Source organism: Triturus cristatus, chromosome 1_2 (genome assembly GCF_964204655.1).
Source record: "Triturus cristatus chromosome 1_2, aTriCri1.1, whole genome shotgun sequence".
Classification (NCBI taxonomy): domain Eukaryota; kingdom Metazoa; phylum Chordata; class Amphibia; order Caudata; family Salamandridae; genus Triturus; species Triturus cristatus.
The window spans coordinates 521,008,661-521,036,331 of NC_140580.1; positions in this window are offsets into that span (position 1 = coordinate 521,008,661).

Genomic DNA, 27,671 nt, shown 5'->3' on the forward strand with positions numbered 1-27,671 from the left:
CCCGCACCATCATTGAGGAGAAAAGAGCCAGGCATAAATCCAGACATATAATCCTGTAGCAGTTCTAATTGCTAGAAGCCAAAAATCAGGCACAGAAACAGTAGCAAAGGGAGGAAGCATGCGATGAAAAATCAGGAAACGTGAATACCTCCTTTGTGCTTCTAACATAGCCTGCCAATGCAGAAAAAAACTCTACTGCATTTGGGTTTAGGAGTCTGAGATAACATCTAATGAAGAGACCACTATCTTTGAAAGGTCTGTTTATAAAGGTACTTCATGCTCCTTTACAGGAATTTGTGGTATTTGTTTGGCAAATGAAGAAGAAGCCCACACTTGACATCCTTCGTGCTATGCTCAAATCTGCAGTTCCACCTCCACCATGTATTTCTGCATTCCAGAGAACCTGTGGAACAACCCTCTGAGTGACCACAAGTATGGAGATGTCAGGGGAATCCAGGGAGCAAGAGCTTGGAACTGTGAGCTGCATACAACATCCAACAACACTGTGTGTGGGGCACTCCTTCTACTAAATGTGTTCAGCCTCCTGTAAGTTCTTGGTACTGCTCCCAGCACAGATGTCAGCACAGATATGACAAAAACCCAGAACATGAAAACAGACCAGGGGAAGCTCTCTGCATTGAAGTTGTGCCTGTGTATCCTGCTATGGGATGTGGATGTGGCATCTTCTGACATAAATATATTTCTTCATCTTTCCCCTGCTTCACTATAGACACTCACTGAGAGATCTGAAACTGTACACTCTGCTTTGGACATTGCCTGCATCCAGCGTCCACTGTTGTTAATTGAGCTACAAAATAATGCTCTGTGCCAGGAGGTAGCATTTTACACCAAACCAAGCCTCCACCAGCTGTCAACCAGGTTCTGAGCTTGTGAAAATGTCCCTTTGAAGATTTTCAGACTATCCATCCATATAGTGATGTGGACTCCCATTGAAAACTGTTTATAACCATACTCCATACACTTTTGGTATAGAGTGGTTGTCTACTTTTATTGGTCTCATTGTCACCTTTGACCTTTTACTGCTATTTGTACTTTTTGATGTGAAGTGCTTTGCCTTGTCCCTGTTACATTGTGATTGGTGACTCCTGTGCCAAGACCCTCTGCCCCCGAACTTCCCCCCAAACTCTTCCCTCCTACTGGCAGCTATGGTAGCCTTCAGTTCAGCGAAATCTCTCGAAGGGCGAGGAAGGGACCTTTCAGGGAGACCTCTGAGCCACCGCTGCTCACGAACAGCTGTATGAGGTAGTGTAAGGAAGCTCATCAGAAAGGAGTTAAGCCTCTAGGCGCTCTTCTGACTTAACTCTACCAGCCACTCCCCAGTGGAATAGACTTGGTCTTTAGGATCCCACCTCTCACCAGTCTCCATTTCTCAGCATCAAAGGCCAGTAGAACGTATAAGCAAGTGAGTTTAGTGCATAGGAAGGGAAGTAAATGAGGTGCATAGGGAAATGTGCATAGTCACCCTCCCCCCTATTTTATTTCAACAGATTCAACAATAGCATCGAAGAAGCAGTTATTCACCCTTTTTCCAAGGATGTTATATTTTCCATACGGGTGGTTGCTAATGGGAAAGTAAGTACTCAAGGCACTACTGAGGTAAGTTTTCCTACGCAGGCCCGGCTACAGGAATTTTTATTTGGGTGGGCCAAGGGTGCATTTCGGTGGGCCACTACGGGCTCGATTTGTCGCATATATGACTCCCAAGAAACATCCCATAATTGTATGCGGGAAATGGTGAGTTGGTTGAGAAACAACTCATTGCAGTTTAACAACAACAAAAAGGAGATTCTGCACTGTGGGGTTGGCAGAGTTCCGCCAGTTTTATCGACTGACTTCTGGCCTATCCTCACAGATGCCCCCTTGGTACCCATGAGTACGGTACGCAATCTGGGAGTTAGCTTCAATGATAAGCTGAATCTGGAATCCCATGTCAATAAGCTGGTTGGAAGCTGCTACACTCTTATCAGAGGTCTCCGGAAGGTGCTGCAGTTGCTACCTTCCCAGGCCAGAGCTACAGTGGTTAGGAGTGTTATCTTGAGCCGCCTGGATTATTGTAACGCCTTGCTACTGGAGTCCCTGAGTTACTTGATTACGAGGCTCCAGAGAATTCAGGCGGCAGCAGCGAAGCTTGCATTGGCAAGACCACGCCGGTCATCAACAACTCGGGCGTTAGCGGAGCTGCATTGGCTTCCGGTGACCCAAAGGATAATGTTCAAGTCTTTGTGCATTGTCTTTAAAGCACTAAATAGACTTGGACCTAAACCTCTGCAGAGGATGTTCGGGTGGTACTCACCGGTGCGCAGCTTACGAATCTCCTCAGCCAACCTGGTCAAGATCCCGAGGATAAAGAGATCTACAATGGGGGGATGAGCGTTTGGCGTGGCAGCTGCCCACCTTTGGAACAGACTTCCCTTGAAGTTGAGGCAAAGGCAGGACCTACTGTCGTTTCGAAAGAAAGCCAAGACCTGGCTCTTTCCTAGAGCATAATCACTGGCTCTGTCACACTGCTTACCCGCCAGCATCTTACTAGTATCTTAGCGCCAGAATGCCCGTGGGGTTACAGCGCACTTTATAAATGTTGATACAAATACAAATACAAATGTCTAGGTAGGCCAGCTTCAGGGCCCTCCTTTATCTCTTCTTAGTCTTACAATTAAAGCTAATTAAATAAACAAAAACAGAAAGGCCATGACAGGGCCAGCTTTAGCGCTGATGCGAAAGTCTTTTTTGGCGCTGCACCAATAACCTCTTTCTCCGTAAATACCTTTACTACCACCTTCCACCAGTGCCCCTCATCCCTCCATGGCCCCCCTATTGACCTCCTCCTCGGATACCCTCACTGCCACACGCCACAAGTGTCCCTCATCTCCCCATAGCTCCTCCCCCTCATAACCTCCTCCTCGGATTCCCTCACTGCCACCCTCCACCAGTGCCCCTCATCTCTCTGGAGCCCCTCCCCCTCATGACCTCCTCCTCAGTCTCCCTCACTACCACCCTCCACCAGTGCTCCTCATCTCTTCCTAGCTCCCCCCTCCACCCCATGACCTCTTCCTCCGATTCCCTCACTGCCACCCTCCAACAGTGCCCCTCATCGCTTCATAGCCCCTCCCACTACCTCCTCCTCGGATTCCCTCACTGCCACCCTCCAACAGTGCCCCTCATCTTTACGTAGCTGCTCTCTCATCTGCATTTCATTTGTTGTGTAGCGCTACTCATATCAGTGTAGTGTGTGTCAGTACTTTACACCACGCACACATTATACAGAGACAACGAATCAAACAAGTATGTAAATCAGTCTACATGGAATGTCACATAAGCCAATGAGGATTACAGGGTGTATGAATCACATGTCATCAATACTGGTGGGCAGTATATTTGAAGAGAGTTTGGTCTGGAGAAGCACAAACTCAGGATTTAAAGAGTACTCTAGTGGTTGGGGGTCAGCTTTACTGATAAAATGTATATCTGCCCAAACATACTCATTTTAGCAACATTAGAATAATGAAAGACTGAGGAAGTTCTAACTAAGATGTATGAAGCCCTTTTCATATTCGCAAACGGGCTGATTCTCAGAATCCGCCCGTTTGCGAATGGGAAAAAGCCTTTTGGGATGTATCATCCCAAAAGGCCCTCACAAAATAGGGAATTGCAAAATTTGTGATTCATTATTTTGCGAATGCATTTAAGGAATCGCAAATTGCGATTCCTTAAATGCAATGCAGGAAGCACCCAAGTTGTGCGATTTCTCCGTAAGAAAGCGCAATTTGCGATTTCTTTGAAAAATGCACTTAGGGCATGTATGTGCACCACACCATATGTGCACGCATATATATTTCAGTGGTGCTACAGGGTGTCCTTTTGACACCCTTGCACCCTTAAAATTACATTTGCAATTTGCGAGTACCTAATGGGTACTCGCAAATTGCGAATGTCTTCCCATTCATTCCTATGGGCCTCTAGGCCTATAGGAATGAATGGGGAGCTATTCCTTAATTGCGAATCGCAAAATTCCTACGTACATAGCATTTTGCGAGTCCTTAACAGCGATTCGCTAAAAAATCGCTATTACGGACTCGCAAACTGCTAAAATGATACATCTGCCCCTATATCACAAAACAAAAAAAGCCAAGTTCTAACTATACCACTCAGGTTTGCATGCAGCTCTTTGATGACAGTTCATTGGTCACTGTCCTATGTTAGGATTGTAACTTCTGAACTGCAAATAAAACAAGGATCTTGACAAAGGCGGTAACCCACTGAGCTTCCACATAAAATGCAGTTCATCTGCATTTAAAAACTACTAACAGACAAATGATTGCTCTCCAGCAGGATCATTTTTTATTGTCTTATTGTTGTCCTGCATCGGCCATGATAATGATAAAAACTGTTTAAATGAAGCATACACAAAGTATGTGTTCTGCTGGGCCTGTGCAGATTTTGAAAAGAAAAACAAATAGTAACACATTCTCTTACCTACTCCATTAGTCAAACGTTCTGTCACAGCCTGATGTGATAAGCCGCTGCAGGGGTCAGGAAAGGTGAATCAGAATAAACAAACTTCTTTTCTCCTGCACTGCATAGAAAAAGAAATATCCACGCAGCAGGACAGTAGGCAAAGGTTACCTGTGCCAAAGAAAGGATTTGCCGCCTTTCGCCATGCCCCTAGTGGAGCTGAAGGGGTGAAAGAAATAAACAAAGCCTTTAACATGTAAATGGTCTTTTAAACACCTGTGAAGTACTTGGGTGCGGCTGCGTTAATCTCAAAAACTCTATGTGTGCCCGGGAAGCTGTCTCGGCCGGGCTGACACACACGACGGGGGTTTGAAGCCCTTTGAGCGCCATGGCGTTGCGCGCCTGCCTTCAAGCCCTCACTGTGAGGGCCAAGGCTCATGTTTGGGTGGGCCTGGCCCACCCGCTAAAACCGGGCCTGTTCCTGCGTCATGCTTGCGTTCTCCACATTTGACACAAAACACGTTCATTTTTGGAGAACTAAGTCGGGTTTTAGTTAATACTGTTCCATCTTTGCAAATACTACAAATAATGGAGGTAGATCGTGGTCAGAGGATGAGCTCAATTGCAAGAGATAACGATAGAAAATGGGTGATTCCAGTCCGATGACATTTTTAAGTCTATGGACCGCAACTGCATTAGGAAAACGTACACAACCAGGACCTGGGCGGCACAGCTGCGGCTGTCATCAAACAGCTGATTCGTAACTCACATAATGAATGCAGGTCGTCGCATCCTTATATCCTGTGTCCCCTTCTCATGGCGTCTTCGTACTTACACTGCTTTTAACCAGCGTTTTTGAAGTTCGAACTATGTTTTAATGAAATCCGGGATTTCTGCGTAGAACGCGTCACACAGTGCATGGTAAGCACAACTCCCTTGAGATATTTTAAGTCTCCAAAAATAGAGCTGTGCACAGAACTGATGGCCAGCCCCCATCACTCCCACGACGCGTCTGTGGGCCACAAGACAGATGGGCCGTGTTTTCTTTTTGGGCGGTGGCGCAGTCCTAATTTCCAAAAGATATCTCCTGCCTTCCCAGATGGACCCATCCATCCCTTATTTTCACTGATAAAGACAACAATTAATGTTATACACTTCTAAGCAGTCCCATGGAAACCACGCACCGGGCTCCTCTGTGCGCGCGCCAGCTCCAGTGACTCACAGGGATGAGGCTTCCCACTCGCCACCTCTCCTCGGCACGCGCGGTTATCTGTCATCTGCTGCTGCGCCGATGACTTTGTTCTGGTTTGGTCCTCACCAGTTGAGAACATCGGTGCTCTCGACGCCTGGGTGGTATTTTGAGAGTACTATAAAATAACACCAGCATTTCGTGCCGCTTTTCCGATTTCATCTACAGATGGCCCACCCAAGGAGAAGAAATGAAATACTCAGTGCTGAATTTGTAAAAAAAAAAAAAAAAAAAAAAAAAGTGCCAGGGATCTAGTCAGCTGGTCACTTCCCTTTGCACTGCCCATTGCGGCTGTCAGTTACAGTAACATCATAACTAATAAATCACACTCTTACAAGCGCGACAATTCTGACAATTTCAGGACCCCAACGTTAAAAGAATGACTATGGCAGCAGGTATCAGTCATTCGTAATGTATATTGAACTAATGAACAACAGTTGTTGCGCTCATCTCTGAATTTAAAAAAAACAGCGCTAACATGTGGTGGCAGACTGCCAGTGTTGACAATTAAGTGCCGGTGCCGAGCAACGGGAACCACCATCTCAATTTAAGAACTGAAAATACACCTCTTTTTTTCTAAGCTGTTGATTGACGCATGCAGCAATCAAGATATAAACATTACTCCTAATTCTGTTTTACACAGTTGATTTGTGTAGCAGTCGAAGCTCTAAAACTTTGAGGAAACCAGTTACTCAAAATGTTAATTCTCGAATTCAACAAGTGCATTCTTTCCAAAAGAATAAGTGCTGGGTCCCAAGGCTTTAAGTGGGATGGAAAAACTGGGAGGGTCTCTCACAGGGGCGTGGCTGATGTAATTAAGGGTGTGGCTTAGAAATACATAAGCTGAAAATCTGTGCTTGGCATAGTGTGCCGCCCGGCTGGTATTATGCTGCTTCTGTCATTGAATCCAGATATACAACACAACACGTAACAAGCCAGGACTGTTAGCTGTGTCAATGGTAGTTAGTTGCGCAAGATAAATAAGCAACAATTATGGCTTCATTGTATAGCATATTGAAAATGCTTCAGTTCTGAAATATTGAGACTGTGAAAGAACTATAACGAGTCTCTTTGATGGTACATCAAAGGCAGTGAAGGGCGGTACTGCTGCAGATTTAATATATTTTTTTTCATCCTGAGGGTGAGGGCAAAAATGGAGAGCCTGATAGAGACCCCTCTCAGCACCTGCTTTTTAGAACTGCCGGTGCTGACCACTGGCAGGACCCGGCCCACTTAAAGCTCTGCTGGGCCCCAACATTTTGCTCGGAAGCAAAGAGCAGGCCCTACTGAAGGATGTCTGCAGAATAAAAGGCTGTGTAGTCTTGATTTCACCTCATGCCTCTTTACTACACCAGCAGTGCTTCACTGCCTCTCTGTCTCGCTTTCGGCATTTCCTTTTAGGTCGCAGCCTACCCAATGGTCGAAGTGGGGAGAATCTGAGGGGCACAACGTTACCATCCTTCTTTCATCTTTAGAAAAAAACAGTTCCCCTACTTTTGTTCAAAAGACAACCGTCCCGTGGCGGTTAATTCCGACAGCTGAAATGTTTCAGCTGAAGTGTGAGGGAGAGACTCTCCTGTGTTGCGAAATCGTGGTAGGGGCAGACAGCTAAACAAGCCTTCTTGTCAGCATGCCTGCTTGCCTGAAAGAAATGTAAATGTTCACAACTGGTCAATCTGCACATGTAAAGGGTGCCTGGAAGCTGGACTTTGGCTTTAAGTGATGCAATCCCCAGAAGCTTCCTGGTGACACACAATGAGGGCCTAATTACGAGTTTAGCGGTGTGGGAGCAGGCAGCCACGCCACTGCCAGCTCCCACACCGCCAAACTCGACCGCCTGCCAGATGAGGAGTTTTCTCCTGGTCTGGCAGGTGGTCCCACGGCAATGCCATGCTAAGGCTCATATGTGAACCTTAGTAAGGCAGTGTGGTGGAAGCGCCAAAGCCTGTTCCTGCTTGGCACGGGCTGTGAAGTCCATGCCATGCAGGCCCAGGGGGTGCATGCACAAAGGGGGCACACCATGTGCCCCCCTGCATGAATCCTCAGGCCTTGAGGCAACACGGGGCCCTGTAGGGCCCCCTTTGTTTCCTCACCACAACACTTTCATGGCGGGTTCACCGCCATGAAAACTGTATCAGCGAGGAAACTCGTAATATGCTCGGCAGTGCCTCAGGAGTGCCACCAGCATATTGTGAACCTCTGACTACCATGCTACCACCGAGGGATCACTGATCCCCAGTGGTTGCGGCAGTCCAATGGCGGTCCATCTGACTGCCAAGCTCATAATTAGGCCCTTAGGGAGACCGCCACCAACAGACTGTTGGTGGCGGTCTCCTGCCATTGTAACCAACTTTACCGCCTGCCATATTATAATGGTGGACGGATGTGTGATGTCGTAAAGACCAACCCCCACACATCCCACAGGCTCCTTCAGCCTGCTGGTGTGGTAGAGGGGCTCGTAGACCCTACAATGGCAGCAATGCCTACTAGGCACTGCCGTAGGGATTAATGTTCCTTTCCACCTGCCTGCTCATGGCGGTTAACCCGCCATGAACAGGTAGGCAGAAAGGGACTTTGGAAGCCCGTAGCGGGCACCCCTTGCCCCATATCCCCCAGACACAAGACCAGGGGGCACCTATGGTGCCTCCCTACATATCCCTACACCATGTAGCAGGCAGTGCATGGTGCCTGCCACGTAGTGCAGCAATATGTAAATTGTCCCTTTTTTTAAATTGCGGCTGTTGCTGCAGACAGCAGCACCCGCCACAATATAAAAATAGGCATTGCGACCGCTGTGGTGGCGGTCGCATCAAAATGCCTACTGCTGGACCGCCGACAGCTTGTCGAGCAGTCTCATTCCCCTATAGGGTCCGCTCGCCATTGTAATCGGGGCTTTTGTCTTTTTGAGGGGTATGGTAAGGGAGCTACCAGTTAAGCTGTGACGTGTGTGCTTTCAAAAGACAGTTATTAAAAAAAACTGCACCTCATGCAGCCTGCATAAAATCAATACTGTGGAAACACTTTTTATCTTAAACTTTTTTGCTCATTCTGCAGCAGCCTAGCTTATACTATGTGTAATGCAAGATTAAAATAATGACTTACATGTTCACAGTGTTTTCTGTTACAGACTGGGACCTTAGTGCACTAAACATACACAAGTCACTATTCTCCGATTCACCAACTGGTGCAGTGCATTAACTAATCGAGGTTTCATAATGTACGATAGTGCATTTCCCACTGATTAACATAACTTAAATTTCATTTTTCTTAAAGCTGTGCATTATTTTGTATGCAGGTGAAAGAAAAAACAAAGTTACAGAAAATGTTGTTTTTTAGCCGCGCCCACATGCTCACTCACCCTGCCCCCTTGCACACAGCATCACAGTTCCCAAACTTTCTTTAATGCTCTTTGACCACTGAGCCTGCGAGACAGCGCAGCTGTGTGGTATGCGAAAGACATCTTGTGGAGTTTCAGAAAGTTGACCTGGTAATGCATTCAGCCTGTTTCTTGCCATTGGCTTTGCGGTTTGTAACTCACGTTTTCTTGCTTCCCATTTGCTGGATTTATTTGCTTAAGGCTGCCCAGCTTGAGTTTGTACCTCCCCATGCGAAGCCAAATTTACAGAATTCTTCCACTTACTCATTTTCTGTAATAGACCAGTAAAACATGTTCTTATCTCATTACATTTGCTGGGCTTTCAAAGACTGAGGTTCAATGCCAGGCGCTGTCTTCCCATGGCTTGTTTTTCTTGTTACTGAAACCTACCACCCTCCTCTTGTTGCTAAGGTACCTCTGTGTCTGTCGGTAAGCCTTTGATTTTTTGCTACATTTTATGCCTATTTATGGTTACATTTTGCCACAGAAGCATGAGTAATTTGACTATTTGTGTTTGTTACTTTTGCTTCATTGAATATTTTGAAAACTTTTCTTGTTATTTTTTAAAATTAAAATCGTGCATTTATATTGGACTGTATGCTAAGATGGTAATATTTTTTTAAATTAGGTTCTACCCATTTGGTTGTTGGTGAGAGCAGAAAAGACAGATATAATTTTATGCTGTGTATTCAAAAAGACAGTAGCATAATGGCAAACTAGTCAGTTTATCAACCTGGCGGGTACCTATGAAAGTCCGATAAGTGTCCTGTGTCAGACTCTTACATATGAATGACTCACTCTATTCCGTTTGGCCTTTCCACAACTCACAGATCGGTTTATGTGCCAGTGTGGCCGTGAGTACATCTATGCAGACTGCTGCTGGGTTTACAGCAGAATGACGGAACACACCACCGAAAGCTGTCTTAGAGTAGCAGATCAGTGTCTCCACAAAAGTTGTTCCTCACCATAAAGGAGATCGTCGAGAGACAGTGATTTGTTTGAGGACGGTCCACAAAGAAGCCTTAATTCACCCATTTCCTTCTAGCCTCCTTGCAGTGAAAAAACTACATTGCTCTTGGCAACCGCCATTGCATATATAGAAGCTACATTGCTCTTGGCAACCGCCATTGCATATGCCATAGAGCTCTCACATTTCAGCAAAGGGGTGAAGGGTGAGTGACTCATACAGATTAATGGATCATTTTTAGATCAATGCAGACATGCAGGAACCTCAGAAGGAATCCTACAAAGTTGTGCCCAGTATGCTGTGATCAAAGGACATCTCCTGGAAAATGTAAAATATATGCCTTTATTTATTTATCTGGAACAGGGCTTTGTGTTCTGAATGTAAGCGTCTCCCCACCGATACGTACCACTTAAATGCAAACCTGACTATAGTATGTAGATAGCCAACCGGTAATAGTAGAAAGATTTATTACAACTATTCAGAGTTCAACTTCTAATGCTATTTTCAGTAAAGCACCAAGCAAAAACCTCACTAACGCCTGCATATCTAACATCCTATTTATTTACATGTTGGTAGCATGGTAGATGTACTCGCTCAATGAAAACAAGCATTGGCAAAGTCAATAGGTCTCGCCTATGCGAACTCTATTGGTTTTGTCAATGTTTATTAGCTATATTATACAGCAGCACTGGCTGCAGTGCAGTATAGTTGAAAGTAAAAAAAAGCGCTATGACGCGATCAATGGTGGCTGTGTCATCTAGAGTTGTTTCTTTACTTTCAGTCATGTTGCAAAGCGAATTGATATCACATAGGGGTGGCCTATTGGCTTTGCCATTGCTTGTTTTTCGATGGGTTCGATGGGTTCTCCCTTTTATTGTCCCCTTTTGTGTTTCTCTCTTTCTTGATCTGCGTCAAAGTCTGAGGAACAAAAATAAGGACAGGTCTCCAAAAATGAGTGCCCCACCTGCAACCACTGGCTCAAATTAAGTACTACACTACACTACACTAATCCAAAGCCTGTTCTCTCACTAGAGGGAAAAGAGAAAGACGTGCAGGGGTGGAAGAGTGGTGAATAAGGGGTTATGCCTCAGCTTGCCACTTTTCTTCTTTTAGCCAAGTAGAGTGCCTAGTAGAACCTTGATACAAAGAACAAATATTACTAAGGCCCGAGACAATCATTCCATTGTCATTCCTTCTCTCTTTCATGCCTCCCACTCTGAAGAATGCTTGTGGGTCCATTTGATTATTCCTATCAAAATATTATGTTTGTAGCCCATGTTGGCATGGCAGGGTGTCTAGTGGACTCTGCTGCCGCTGATTTCCCCTTGGTCTTCTTGGCTACAGCTTGCAAGACAGTGAATATTACTCTCTTGTATTCCACAAGATACCTATGACAGTGCTCTCAATTCAACTACCACTGCTTATTTCTAAATGCTTTTTCAAAATGTTTTATTAACCAAAATTGTTACATGCAGATGCATCACCTGTTTCAGATCTTCCCTCTCTTGTAGACCAGAGACTCTTAAGACCTCCAGATTCCACACGGCCACCCCATAAGGGCACTCCACACATCACACCATGTCTCATCCAAGGCATGAAGAAATATGATCACATCAGCACCCATCCTGATGTACCTATACTGAGTCCCCTTGCCATAGCCATCATGACCACTTATGTTGCAACCAAACTTAACATATCTGGTGGTTCTCAGCACACCCTCAGACAGGACACTATCAGACTGCAGACTAAGAATTGTGAAAATGAAAAAACAAGACAGCAGGCCTTTTCTATCTATGCACCTAGGACAACATCTCCATATCCATCAGACCTGCCACAATGCTGCTCCAATTTAGAAAAGAGTGTGGAGACGACCTTTACATCACAGTCATCACACCACGATGCCATTACAACGCGGTCGTTACACTACCTTGCAATGTATCAACAGTCCACAAACTACCTCTCCCATGACTTGTTGACTTTATGCTTGTTCTTGACCCCGTGCAGTGTTCAACTGCCTTTTGGTTAGGTTTGTGCTATGGAAATATCATATACATATACACATACGTGATTCCTGTCTCTCTGTAAAGCCATCAGGTTATCACGGAGCTGGGCGCCATGACTTTCACTATAGAATACAAAATCGTGATGGATAGACTGCTTGAACTAATCTCAGCCACTGGCAATTTCTCAGGGCCACATCCCAACCCATGTTTATTTTTACCCACAATTCCACCTCATATTAGACCCAGATTTATACTGGGCTCACTATCCCTTTTGGACCAGGACCAAGACTGATTTGCATGAAGCACGTCTTTAACTAGAATGGTACAGTGGGTGAAAATCGATGGTTTGGAATTTGTCCCTAGTGATTGAGTGGTTGAGATCAATTCAATCATTCTTTCCATCACCATGATGCCCTAAGTGTGACAGGTATGTCCAGATGTGGGTCCCATGCTCTTAGTGCCACACGACTCAAGCTAACCCTCACTGAACAGATCTATGTGGGTCAAAACTGTTCTGGGTTGCTTGTATTCTCGAATGGATTGGACCTGTCATGTTACTTCGGACTAGACTTTCCCTATTGGAGCAGGATCAAGCCTCCCTAAGGAGAGCCTCTGCCTAGAATGCACAGTGGGCAAAAGACAATGATGTGTAATTCAGCCCAAGTGATTGCAAGTGGCTGAGATAATTAAAACATTTTTTCCATTGCCATGTTATTTTGCAGTATGATTCTCAATATTACACAGCTGGTGGTTCTTCCTAAAGTTGGCACCACTGTTTTTCTTCATTGGATTCTGTTGGAAGTTGGTATGCCCCCAAGGGCATACACCTATCATGTTTCAGAAAGCTGCCCTCTCTGCCACAGAGTGACCTTTGAAGGTATCTGATTGCTTACCCCAGGACCATTCACAGTTCCCAGAAGAAAGTTCTCTTGTCACATCTGACTTGCGTAATCCTATACCTTGGCTAAATTTGACCCTTGTTGCTTCCTTCTTTTTCACAATTGTCTTATACGCAGCATACAAAGAAAAGCGGCTTTCTGATAAATTTATTGCTCAAGTGAAGTTCAAGTGTACTGTGAATTGGACCAATGCATTCAAAAACATAAAACAATTAATTGTCTAATCAATAATAATTAACATCTGAACTGATCGGTGTGGGAATATTTTAGACAGGCATAGGTTACGAAATATGAACAGGGCATGGAGTAGAAGAAAGGTGACTGTGAAACAAAGGTAGGGACCTCAGAAACAGTCCCAAGTAAGCAAAACTCCAACAAACTAGAACAACTAAACTGTTTGTGAGATTCAAGGTTCTTTGAAATCGTGAACCTTTGAACGTGTTAAATTCCAGGGGGGTTGGCCCCTAAATGTGAATTTCTAAGTTTGCCTGTAATATGAAGACTTTTCTTTGTTACATATCCTGTTGGGAAGGCAGATATAAGAAGCAGACTATCCCAGAAATAAATTGAGTGATGATCTGATAAATCTCTTGAATTCCACCTAATTATTCAAGGAATTCTGCAAACCAAAAAATATTCATGCCAGAACTAATCTGTAAGAGTCACCTAACACATTAATGTTGATTACCTGTGGAATCACTAGAGTCTATTTCAAATTCTTTCTGAGTGTCAACATTCTTGCTGGTGGGTGGTCCATTATTCTCCAGATGTGAGGATGCTTTGGCACTACCAAGCAAACTTGTCATCTCTGCATTCCTACACCAGGGGGATCTGAGTTGGTATGGCTGCCATCTGTTCTAGGATCTGTTTTTTACTAATTCTACAATTTCTTTCTTTCTCACTCTTACTTGTGTATTTAGGAAAGGCACAACCTTTTTAGCTATGCAGTGACTGTTTACCCTATAAGTAAACATTTTTAATAATCGAAAAATTTAAAAGGCATGCACAGTTCTGCTGAGGCATTTCCTGAGAGCTTTTTGTGTTCCCTGAAAAAAGAAGAATATATGGAAGAGAGCATCTTGGAATAGTACATTTGATCATGGGCCATTTTCAGAAGCTAGGCTAACTCATTTAAGCATAAATTGAGCATTTCTTCATAATTTCAGATTTTCATGATGAAATTATGTATGGTTTTATATGCAGAGAGACTGATTAGGCCTTACTTTGTAGATGTTTTTCATGGTTCATGTCTAAGCATTTTTCTTATTGTAAGCAGTAATAAGCTGTAATACATCTTTTCTTTTAGTTGTGCTTTGACCTTGTTTGATGCCTCAAAACATTTCCCTGGAGATGCGCAGCATTGCAACTACCTACACATTAGCCTCTTTCTTTGAGGACTGTGCACTTTGCTGCCTGCAGTTATAGCTTGGGAGCATTGGAAGGACCATCCTCTTTAGGACAGGCCTTCCGATGCTCTAATTTTATGTCGATGACTTCTGCGAATGGCATAGCACCCACATATGTAAAAACAGAACAATGGCACCAAGCACACAGTGTAAACTCCCTGCTGATAAGGCCAATTGTTTTTTTGCGGTTTTGGCACCATAACATGGCGGTTGTCCAGCATTTCAGTTTTGACAATAGTGCTTCTGCCACACCAACAGACGCACTTATGGCAACAAGATTACCATCAGCATCTCTAAGTATCAAAGTACAACTTCCACCAGGAGAGTGAGGCAAGTCCTCTGCTGTCCCAGCATCCTGGCAGGCCTCTATTGTAGAGCATGAGTCGCTCTAACAGAAGGTCAAAATAAACTGGGTTTCCCGGGAGAGCGTACTCACAACCAAGAACTGGTTTAGCACAGGTCAGAGGTGTACTACCATTGCTCCTTTGCAATTCCTCTATTTGTTCAAGAGTGGTGCATAATGTGCAGGTCTAAATGCTAACTAGCCATCATTACTACCTCTCCCTATACCATTGTTAGCACTGAAATCACCTGATACTCGCGCTTGTGTGTGAATAGGTCATCTCATGTCCATGTATCATTTCTTTACTGCCCTATAGCAATGATTTAATAAGAGCTTTGAGGATGTGACATAAAAAAATATCATCAGCATATTTAAAACCATTAATATCTTGATTTATATTAAGTTTAGTGAGGAAAGGTTCTAGACCTAGAATCAATAAAAGCAGGGACAAAGTTGAACACCCCTGTGAATAGAAAATTGTGGGGAAATAAGGCCATTGACCACAATAGAAGCCTTGAGGGAGGAGTATAACAAAGAAACAAGATTTATAAAACTAGGACCAAAGCCAAACCAAGAAAGGGTGGAAAAAATAAAGGGCCAAGCAACTCGATCAAAAGCTTTTTCTGCATCTAACCCAATAACTGCTAAAGGCTGTTTATACAATTTGGATTTACTCAAGACATTAAAAAATAATCTAGTGTTATCAGAGAGATGTCTTCCTTTAATAAAACTAGATTGTTCCCTACCTATTAATTGGGTTAGTAAGAAATCAGGACGGAGGCAAGAATTTTTGCAAAAAAATTATAATCTGAACGAACAAGGAAAATGGGCCTATACTTTTTACACATCTTAAGATCTTTGTTTTCTTTAGGGATAAGGCAGATTAGGGCATTTTGAAATTAACCTCCAGCAGATTTGGACTATATAAAATGAGTAAAATGATTATGTAATGTGGGGGTTATAAATTTGGAAAAGTTCACATAACATTCTATGGTAAAACCATTCAGACCTGGAGCTTTCCCTTTTTTAGGTTACCGCATGGCAAAAAGAGTATTTTCAATGGAACTATCCTTATCTAGGGAAGATAAATCAATATCTGTAGAATGAGGTGGGTAAATGGAAACTAAATATTGTAGGATAGCCTTATGAGAAGCTTGGGATTCTGGGGTATATAGATTACTTAAATAATTTGTAAATTGAGTTAAAATATACTCATTTTTATGAAGAAGGGTATTAGGCGAAGAAAGAATAGAATCTATTTTAATACGTTTCTTTTTAATTTTAAGTTGGTTAGCAAGTAATTTTCCTGATTTATTTTGTCCTCCATATTATTTAGTGCTGGTTTTGAGGCGATATGAATTAGCAATTTCTGTTGAATTTGTATTAAAATTGAATTTGGCTTTGATGAATTAATCTAAACACTGCTTTGATTCAGATATATAATATTTATGTTCCAATTGTTTTATATGATTCATAATTTGAATTAGTTTTTTAGAGGATGATTTCCTCTCTAGGTCATAAAGAAATAATGAAGTTTCTAGACACAGCCTTCAAAGAGTTCCAAACTGTCTGGAAAAATTATTAAGGTCCAAATCCACAGTAACTGGAGCATGATCATAAATTACTATGGAGCCAAGCTCAGATTGTATAATGTGCTTTACTATAGGCTGTGAGACAAATAAATAATCAATCCTAGATTGAGAGTAGTGAACCGGAAAGAAAAACGTATATTCCCGTAGGGTCAGATTGCAAACTCTCCATGTATCTATTAAAGCTCTTTGTTTCATGGTAGAAGTGAACTGTGAATGCATGTATGATGGAGCAAATTTGGAATTGGAACGTCGGTCAATAAAAGGGTCAAGAACCATGTTACAATTGCCACTAAAAATTAAATATTCATTGGTACGGGACATTAATTTAGATGTCAGGCCAAACGGATTTATCTATCTGTGTGGAAGCATATAAATAGAAAATTATAATAGGAATTTTATTGATGGCAATGGAAGCAACAGTCTATCTGCCATTAGAATCTTGAATATCTAAACATTTAATACATAATATTGCCACTCCCTTACGTTTGCCAGTGTTTGGAGAGGAAAAAATATGACCGATCCACTGCTTTTTAAGTTTAACAATTTCAGACTCAAGTACATGAGTTTCTTGAAATAAAACAATGTAACTTTTTACTTTAGAAAGATGTATTAATACTCTTTGACGCTTTATAGGAGAACTCAAACCCTTAATATTCCAAGAAACAACTCTTAAAGCAATTTATATTATAATAAACACTCTAAAAAAGTTGATCACCATAAAACTTTTTTTTTAATTAATAAGCTTTTAGTTTCATGAAAAATTTGAAAAGATAAGCAATGAATAAATAATATGAAAGGAAAGTAGCTAGTTAATTATAAGTATTTAGAGGATAAGTAAGAAGGAAAGATAGAAACAAAGAGAGAGAAATGAAAGGGAGAAGAAAATAGAAGAACAACATAATATATAGAAAACAGAAAATAATCAAGATAACATACCTATATAACTAACAAATAGATGAGGGTGGTGAAGCCACACTGGTGGGATGACACGGCTGGGGATCCGAAGCAAGCAACATGAGGGGGAGGACCAGACCACATCGAGATATCAATAAGATCTTCTAGACACATGGAACAGACCTTCAAGAAAGATGGGAAATATATTGTCAACATATAACCAATGAATAAAATAAATACAAACCGTTAATTCATAAGACTGAGAAAGGTCAAGTGATATTAGAACTAGTAGTCTCTATAGAAATTCCTCTGCATTCATCAATGAATTGTTGAAGAATAGAAGGATCTTTATAGGTGGTAGTCTTATTATTGTATGTCACCTTAAACAGACATTGTGGAAAAGACCAAATCTGGCATTGAGTGAACGAAGAGCTGGGCGCATATCTAAAAAGAAATTCCTCCTGTCTGTTGTGTATTTGGCAAAGTGTTGCGCAAAAAATAAATTGTATCCAGACCATGTAATGCGCCCTTTGACTTTAGCTGCTTTGCTGACTTTAAGTAGATCCATATTTTCTAGGAAATAAATTATTACACCTCTAGGTTTCTGTGAAGGTGATGCTAAGTGAGAAGAATGACCAAGTCTGTCAGCCTGCTGTATGTTTGAAGGAGGTGAAGCAGGTAGGTCTATGATCTTTGGAAGGTAAGACTAAAAGAAAGAAATGGGATCCGAACCTTCCACTTCCTCAACCAAACCATCGATATGTAAGTTACCTCTTCTATTGCGGTTCTCTTAATCCTCCACATGTCTTTTTAAGTCTTTCAAAGTAGATTGTAATGAGTTGATAGATTGTATAGAATCTTCAAGGATCTCTTCCCTTAGTTCCACCTCACAATTCTATTCTCCACATGAGACCATTTATCGCTCAACAGTTGAAGCTGTTTATTATTATCTTTCATGTAGGGCTTAAGGGCCTTCATTTCTTCAAGAAGCTGTTCCATTGAAATTGCATCAGTTTGTGGGAGAAAGAGGATCCTTTTTGGCTCTTTTAATTGCAGAAGTATTAGATAAGTATTTTGGAGGATATTTTCATGCCAGAGGAGTGGGAAACCCCAGAACTAGAAGAAGACGCAATGAAATCTTGGTTGGTGCCCATAATTTCCTCCATATTGTCAAGTACCGTGAAAGAGTTAGAAGTACGAACTCAAGTAATAGACTTGACAGGTGGCGTAGAAAGGGCATGCAATTAAAAATTCCTGGTCCCGCCCATTAGAGAGTTCACAGCATAGAAGAATCAAATTAGGTGCAGGAAGGACGTTTTGACCAATATCCAGAAATATATCAGGATCAGCAATTTATGTGGTACAGTCAAAAGGTGTTAAACAATCCAACAAATTGACAAGAATCAGGAAGTAGAAAATAGCAGTACGATACTGTTATCTCTTTTCCTCTCACACATTCCCACATGCAACTATAACACATATCACTTGCTATAATGCAGCTCATTCTACAGCCTTCCCATAAAGTACACCATGTTAGAAGAATGAAATTAGGCAGCAGCGGATGCCAGGATGAACAAGCACATCATCATGAAGAGACTCTGAGGTGAAAGCAAAAACAAAATGGCGGGCGCGATCCTTCTACAGTGCAACCACCTTGTGAACACACCTATAGGGACAGCAGAGAGTCTCCGATAAGAGACAGTCAGACGTAGAGCAAAACACAGACATGGGCATTCCATGGTCTGCTGTTTCCCCCAAGTTGTGCCAGGGCCTCACAGCCACGGCCATCCCGCTACTGCATTAAGCCACGCCCCTTGCTGTGTTGTTTCTACTACTACTATCAAGCTGAGCTGAGGTACTGCCATCAGCCCAACAATCTGGATCGCTTTTTTTCTGAAGCCTCATCAAAATAAGGTTGCACGACAGCTAGAAGTTTTGGCTTCCGTATTGGATGGCAGAGGGTATAAAAACCATGCTGGTTCTCCCATGCCTTCCTAGCAAACACAAGGAGATGATGGACGGAACGCTGACACTTTTCAGACTCTCACCTCCAGTCACAGATCTGGGTTGAACCCATCATCATTCTTTAGCTCACTTTGCCACCTCATGGGAACAGTCCAGCCCGAACTGCCAAGCCAGGTCTTCCCTGAACCGGAAACAAGCATCCTGGGACCGGTTTCTGGGTAACACCCTTCATCAGCCAGGCTAGCTTGAATCCAGTGGCAAAGTGAGCAAGGGACCCACGTCTGGGCATACCCTGCCAACTTAGGGCAAACAAAGCAAACACAAGGAGATGATGGACGGAGTGCTGAAACTTTTCAGACACTTACCCCCCAGTCACAGATCTGGGTTGAATCCATCATCATTCTTTAGTTCACTTTGCCACCTCAGTTCAGACCCAGCTATACGGAAATTAGTCTTGGCCCTGTGCCTCATGGGAACAGTCCAGCACGAACTGCCAAGCCAGGTCTTCCCTGAACCGGAAACAAGCATCCTGGGACCAGTTTCTGGGTAACACCCTTCATCAGCCAGGTTAGCTTGAATCCAGTGGCAAAGTGAACAAGGGACCCATTTCTGGGCATACCCTGCCAACTTAGGGTGAACAAAGCAGACACAAGGAGATGATGGACGGAGCGCTGAAACTTTTCAGACACTCACCCCCAGTCACAGATCTGGGTTGAATCCATCATCATTCTTTAGCTCACTTCGCCACCTCAGTTCAGACCCAGCTATACGGAAATTAGTCTTGGCCCTGTGCCTCATGGGAACAGTCCAGCACGAACTGCCAAGCCAGGTCTTCCCTGAACCGGAAACAAGCATCCTGGGACCAGTTTCTGGGTAACACCCTTCATCAGCCAGGTTAGCTTGAATCCAGTGGCAAAGTGAACAAGGGACCCATTTCTGGGCATACCCTGCCAACTTAGGGTGAACAAAGCAGACACAAGGAGATGATGGACGGAGCGCTGAAACTTTTCAGACACTCACCCCCAGTCACAGATCTGGGTTGAATCCATCATCATTCTTTAGCTCACTTCGCCACCTCAGTTCAGAACCAGCTATATGCATATCAGTCTTGACCCTGTGCCTCATGGGAACAGTCCAGCCCGAACTGCCAAGCCAGGTCTTTCCTGAACCGGAAACAAGCATCCTGGGACGGTTTGTGGATAAGACCCTTCGTCAGCCAGGCTAGATGGAATCCAGTGGCATGTGAGCAAGGGACCCACGTCTGGACATACCCTGCCAACTTAGATGGACAGAGCGCTGAAACTTTTCAGACACTCACCCCCAGTCACAGATCTGGGTAGAATCTATCATCATTCTTTAGCTCACGTTTCCACCTCAGTTCAGACCCAGCTTTATGCAAATCACTCTTGACCCTGTGCCTCATGGGAACAGTCCAGCCCGAACTGCCAAGCCAGATCTTCCCTGAACCAGAAACAAGCATCCTGGGACCGGTTTCTAGGTAACACCCTTCATCAGCCAGGCTAGCTTGAATCCAGTGGCAAAGTGAGCAAGGGACCCATGTCTGGGCCTAACCTGCAAACGTAGGGCGAACAAAGCAAACACAAGGAGACGATGGATGGAGCGATGATGGATGGAGCGCTAAACATTTTCAGACACTCACCCCCAGTCACAGATCTGGGTTGAATCCATCATCATTCTTTAGCTCACTCTGCCACCTCAGTTCAGACCTAGCTATGTGCAAACCAGTCTTGAACCTGTGCCTCATGGGAACAGTCCGTCCCGAACTGCCAAGCCAGGTCTTCCCTGAACCTGAAACAAGCATCCTTGGACCGGTTTCTGGGTATCACCCTTCATCAGCAAGGCTAGCTTGAATCCAGTGGCAAAGTGAGCAAGGGACCCATGTCTGGGCATACCCTGCCAACTTAGGGCAAACACAGTTAGAAGATGGACGGAGCACTGAAACTTTTCAGACACTCACCCCATTACAGATCTGGGTTGAATCCATCATCATTCTTTAGCTCACTTCGCCACCTCAGTTCAGACCCAGCTATATGCAAATCAGTCTTGACCCTGTGCCTCATGGGAACAGTCCAGCCCGAACTCTCAAGCCAGGTCTTCCCTGAACCGGAAACAAGCATCCTGGGACCGGTTTCTGGGTAACACCCTTCATCAGCCAGGCTAGCTTGAATCCAGTGGCAAAGTGAGCAAGGGACCCACGTCTGGGCATACCCTGCCAACTTAGGGCAAACAAAGCAAACACATGGAGATGATGGACGGAGCACTGAAACTTTTCAGACACTAACCACCAGTCATAGATCTGGGCTGAATCCATCATCATTCTTTAGCTCACTTCGCCACCTCAGTTCAGACCCAATTATATGCATATCAGTCTTGACCCTGTGCCTCTTCCCTGAACTGGAAACAAGCATCCTGGGACCGGTTTCTGGGTAACACCCTACATCAGCCAGGCTAGCTTGAATCCAGTGGCAAAATTAGCAAGGGACCCACGTCTGGACATACCCTGCCAACTTAGGGTGAACAAAGCAAACACAAGGGACCTCTGGGTCCGTTGCTATCCATGAAACTGGACTCAAGCTATCCTGACTGAAGAAGGATGAAACCCCGAAACCGGTCATAGGATGCTTGTTTCCAGTCCAGGGAGGACCTGGCCTGGCAGTTCGGGCTGGACTGTTCCCATTGTGCGCAGGATCAAGACTGATTTCCATATGGCTGGGTTCCAACTATAAAAGGCATGGGGAGCAAAAAAACGATGGATTTAGGCCCAGATCTCTGTACTGGGGTGAATGTATGACATTGTTCTGCATTCTGTCCATCAACTGTTCTTTTTGCATTAGTCACCCCAAGTGGGACGGGTATGCCCATACGTGCGTCCCATGCTCTCCATTCCACTGGAGTCAAGCTATCCTGGATGAAGAGGTGTGAAACCCCGAAACCGGTCGTAGGTTGCTTGTTTCCAGTCCAGGGAGGACCTGGCCTGGCAATTCGGGCTGGACCGTTCCCATTAGGCGCAGAATCAAGACTGATTTGCATATGGCTGGGTTCAAACTGGAATGGCATGGGGAGCAAAACAATGATGGATTTAGGCCCAGATCTTTGTACTGGGGTGAATGTATGACATTGTTCTGCATTCTAGCTATCAACTGTTCTTTTTGCATTTGTCAACCCGAGTGGGACGGGTATGCCCAGACGTGGGCCCTGTGCTCTCCATGCCACTGGGGTCAAGCTATCCTGGCGGAAGAGGGGTGAAACCCCAAAACTGGTCCTAGGATGCTTGTTTCCAGTCCAGGGAGGGCCTGGCCTGGCAGTTCGGGCTGGACTGTCCCCATTGGGCGCAGGATCAAGACTGATTTGCATATGGCTGGGTTCAAACTGGAATGGCATGGGGAGCAAACAAATGATGGATTTAGGCCCAGATCTCTGTACTGGGGTGAATGTATAACATTGTTCTGCATTCTGTCCATCAACTGTTCTTTTTGCATTTGTCACCCCGAGTGGGACGGGAATGCCCAGACGTTGGTCCCATGCTCTCCATGCCACTGGAGTCAAGCTATCCTGGCTGAAGGGGTGTGAAGCCCTGAAACCTGTCCTGGGATGCTTGTTTCCAGTCCAGGGAGGACCTGGCCTGGCAGTTCGGGCTGGACTGTTCCCATTGAGTGCAGGATCAAGACTGATTTGCATATGGCTGGGTTCAAACTAGAATGGCATGGGGAGCAAAAAAACGATGGATTTAGGCCCAGATCTCTGTACTGGGGTGAATGTATGACATTGTTCTGCATTCTGTCCATCAACTGTTCTTTTTGCATCTGTCATGCCTTCCTAGCCAATTTGCTTCTGGCCTGCCACAAGTGCTATTTTAGGAAGAAGAACTTTTTGCAGCGATCCAGTATCCAGTCTGGGGAGTGTAATATCTCAGAACTCGTGTCCTGAGTTCCTTGGAGTAGTGTCACATCGCTATTGTGCAGTGAAGATGGATTTTAGTATGCCCCTGTCGAGGTAGCTATGGTAGCTTCCTCAAGTGAGTGCCTGAAAGCAAAAATAAAGCCTTAAAGTTAGTAACTATTTGCTAACCGAAAAGGATTTAAGCAGGTTTAACAGTTTATGAAGAAAGCATGCATGCAAGCTAACAAATCTATTTACTGTGAAAAGAACAGAATTTGATTCATCATGGCCTTTCAGGTATGCTAATTAAAATAAGAGTATAATTTTTGATGATAGATTGTGAAATATAAATGTCCAATGTCATTTAATTGTGTTCCAGAATAAGAGAGTTAATACACATCAAGCAGTAGGGAGAACAGGAAAATTAGGGGCATATTATCAAGAAACGGCGTTAAAATTATCGCCGCTTTAGCGGCAGAAAACTTGAGAATTCCCATAGAAGCCCATGTTCTGGTGTCAACATGGGCTTCTATTGGAATTCTCTGCGGCATATTATCAAGCCCATTATCGCTGCTTTAGCGGCAGTTTTCTGCCGCTAAAGCGGCGATAATTTTAACGCCGTGCTTGATAATATGCCCCATAGAGAGTCATAGCGAAAGGTATAGCATTAGAGACTGAAAGCAAAAATGTATGCTAGAATTATATAAAGAAAAGTAATGATGTGAAATGTGTTTTATGTGTACTAGTATTCACGCTTTGCCCTCACATCAGAGTCAAGAAAACAATTAAAGCTTGAATCAGAACAGGAAGCAGGGCCCGAAGTGCTGACTTCACCTCTCTTGACCAGTGTATCTCTGTCCAATTACTTTTTCCCTTCAGATGAATCCTGGGAGAGGTTTTTCCATTTGACCAATCTCAGCATGCTTGGAAAGGTAGAACCTGTTTAGCATCACTCCTGCTACATCTGTTCTTAACCAGGTTAGTGGCATGTAATCTGGTATCTAACTCTGACCCATTTGGAAGATGTATCCAGATATGTTTCAGTTTAATATATCACACAGTAGAAAGGTCATAGACAAACAAAGTGCAATGATGCAGTAATCGGTGAATTGTGCCGAATCAGTAAAAAAACACAATGAACTTAGCCGAGACGTGCAATGGCGGATTACAGATATGTTTCCAAATTCTTCTGACATAAATGATGCTGCCATTCAGTAACTATAGTACTGTCAGTGTTTCAACCTCAATTGCACCAATGAGCGGGGTCTTCCGCAGGACAGCAGTCGTTCAAGACACTAACAGGTAAGTTGGGACGACTGTGACATCCCAAAAATATTCATCATGGACATCAGTCAATGATTCTGTAATATTATAGTTGGGTGAGATAAAAAGATCTGATCTTGTTTGTTTTTTAATTTGAAATTCACTGAAAAAACCAAAGGTTAAAATAACGTTATGGTTGGGTGAATATATCAGTGAGAACATTAACATTATGAACTAAAAAACACAGAAATTCAACAGTTACAGTTAGCAGAGCTAACTATAACTTGTGCCTCCGACATGCACTACTTATGACCTCACATAGTACATCACTCATGACATGTTCTACGGCATCATTTATGATATCACTGATGATATCTCAAATGACATCATTGATGACATTACCAATGACATCATTCAAATTTCTGTTGGACACATTGCTCTATAAACTAGTATGGCTTTAGAGGCCTGAAAGTAAGTACAAAATAGCTCAGAATAATATGAATCATCATTAATGCCACCAATATACAACTTCCTTGGGTGTAGCAAGCTTGGGTTATGTGCAATATTGACCCTATACCATACACTTCATAGGTAGCCTAGTTTACATTAACAATCAACCACAGATATATGGGAAACGCTTATTGCACATGGTTTTCAATCTGTATAGAAGTGATCAGAGAAAGCCAAGTCCCTCAAGATTCTCAATGTGTCTTCCAAAATTAATAACCTGCTATAGACAGCCTTTATCTGGATCAAACGTCTCACAGTCACCTAACCTACATTGAGAAATGAATTGATATGAATAGAAACGTGAGTAATTTAAACACTGTTTACTCTATGGAGAGAGTTTATTCTGTACCATACTGTTTGCAGACAATCAGGGCCGGACTGGACATAGCGGGCACTGGGCATTTCCCCGGTGAGCCGTCAGGGTGGGGGCTGGTTTTGGGCCCCTGGGGGCCATTTTTGTTACCGGGGGCCAGCAATATCGGCCCCCTTTAACAAAATCGGGCAAAACCGGCCCTGGCACAGAGCTCGGCTGCACCCCATCTCCACCCCCCCCCCCCCCCCCCAGGGCGGTAGGCCGAGCAGTTTGCCAGGGCCGGTTTCGGTTCCCAGTACGGCCCTGAAGACAATAAAACTCTTGTGAGGAATACACCAAAGAGTATTAAAAAGTATCTACTAAGAACAGTATACACTCTATGCAAAACATATCCAAATAGACTCTTTTACCTTAAAACAACCAAGGTATGAAGGTTCTAAAGGTCATACTACCTGCAGCCATCATATTGTGCTGAAAACCTTAGAGATCACCATCTTCTAAAGCTTAAAAAAGCACAAGTACATAGGTTAGTACCTAGTGCACTCAATCTTCTATTTTATAAAGAAATTGTCTTGATGAGACAATTCTGTCTAGTAACTCAAGGCTACTTACAATACTTAGCATGTACTATGTAGAATCTTTGCCCTGTTGGAAACTTTTTTTGCAGAACCAAATACTTGTGTGTAACATAGTGGACAGAACTTGTTATCTGTCATTTGCACACACAGTTACTTTTCAATACAAAGATTTATAAAGTGTTCAATGCCTCTACACATCTATGGAGCATTAGAAGCACATCCGTGTGCAGAGGCAAGATCGCGATGCCTCCCAAGGCAGTGAGAGGGAAATCCTGTGTGCCGATGGATACAACTGGAGCTATAAAAAATTCAACAATCACAGCAGCATCAATTAAAGGCAAGAGCAGCAGCAATGGAGATACTTTAAGGGAAAAACGCGAGGGGGCTCAAAGAGAAAGCCTGGGTAAACGCTATATTCCCCCTATATTTACCGCTGGAAAAGAGAAGAAAAAGTCACTGCAGAAATTGGTGCACACACCGGAGAATGATGACAGGGGCGTAACAAAACCCCCGCAGCCCCCGCGGTGCGGGGCAGCCCCCAGTCTTCAGTGGTGAAGGGGGCCCCCTCAGCTCTTCGGTAGAGAGCTGTGAGGCTTGCTCTAAATCAGCTGCAGTCTGCAGCCTGCTCTGAGCTCCTCGCACTGACCCAGGGCAGGACTGAAGGGAAACAACGTAACATATTACATTGTTTCTCTTCAGTCAGAGCCAGGCCGGAAAAAGGATGGGAGCCCTGTACTCTTCAGAAACACAGCTTTCGGGGAGAAAGGTTAGACTAGTAAAGAGCAGGACAGATAACATTTTGGCAGCATTGTCGGTAAGTCTAGCAGTTCTAATTGTGAGCTCCTTAAAAAAACATGCTATGTTGTGGGTTGATAACAAATGCCTAATATGTTTTAAAATGCAGCATTTACCTTTCTCAACTACAGATAGGTTATCTGGGACTTTAATTAGTCCCAGCTGTAAATATCCTCCTGTCGCTGACCCTTTTCTCTGTCTCACAACACTAACAAGTGCAGGATATGTTACCTCCTGCCCCCAATTTTACCATCCCCCGTCCCACCCTTTGTGTTAGTTGGCACTAGCTTGGTTTTATTTTACCTTTGCCAATGCTTAATTACTTGCTTCACAAGCATTGGCTGCCGCTGCATGGCTCCCACGTGCCGGCCTCGCACTTCGGGGCTGAGGAGACCCGTCCCCTGTTGCTGTAGACGCCTCGGTGCTGTTGCTCCACCCTGGTGTAGGTGGCCAGCTCCTCACTCTGCCCTTAAACCTCTTACTCATCAGCTCACAGCCTCACATCTACCGGGGCACATGAGCTGAACTACCGGGAGACGTTTGTGTTGGTTTTCGTGCTGTTCTGTGGTATTGCTTGCTATGCTGGAAGGAGAGAGTGCTCCTTCCTGTCCACCTCTAAACAGGTGTCGGGGACTACAGAGAAAGGGGGCAGGGATTGACAACCCTTGTTGCATGTGACAATAAATTACCTAGTATTACATTCTCTCTATAACGGTGAGTTCAAGTCAGAACATGCCAAATGTGGTCCTCGGGCTAAAAACACTGCTACTGGGCGCCAGAGACACACAAAAATCACTATTCGGCTCCCGAGCATCGGCTAAGCTTTATCAAAACAGTTCTGAAGTGCTGCTCGCGTGATATTAAGAAGTCTTTTCTTGCACTTTTTCGTCAAACAGCACGTTACAGAGACCTGTCTGTGTGCAACCCATTATTGAAAGAAATTGTACCTCTGCCAGTGGCATAGCAATAACTTTTGTTGAAATAGTGCCAAGTAACACGCTTATGCTGTTTGTGAGCGCTATAAAACACATAAATTGTACCTATTTCAGCTGCACGCAAGTTACCAACTGAAGCGTGTTACAATAGTGCTTAATGGAAGGTCCTTGCTCTTCATCTGATGTGTGCATAAAATGAAAAGCATGTCA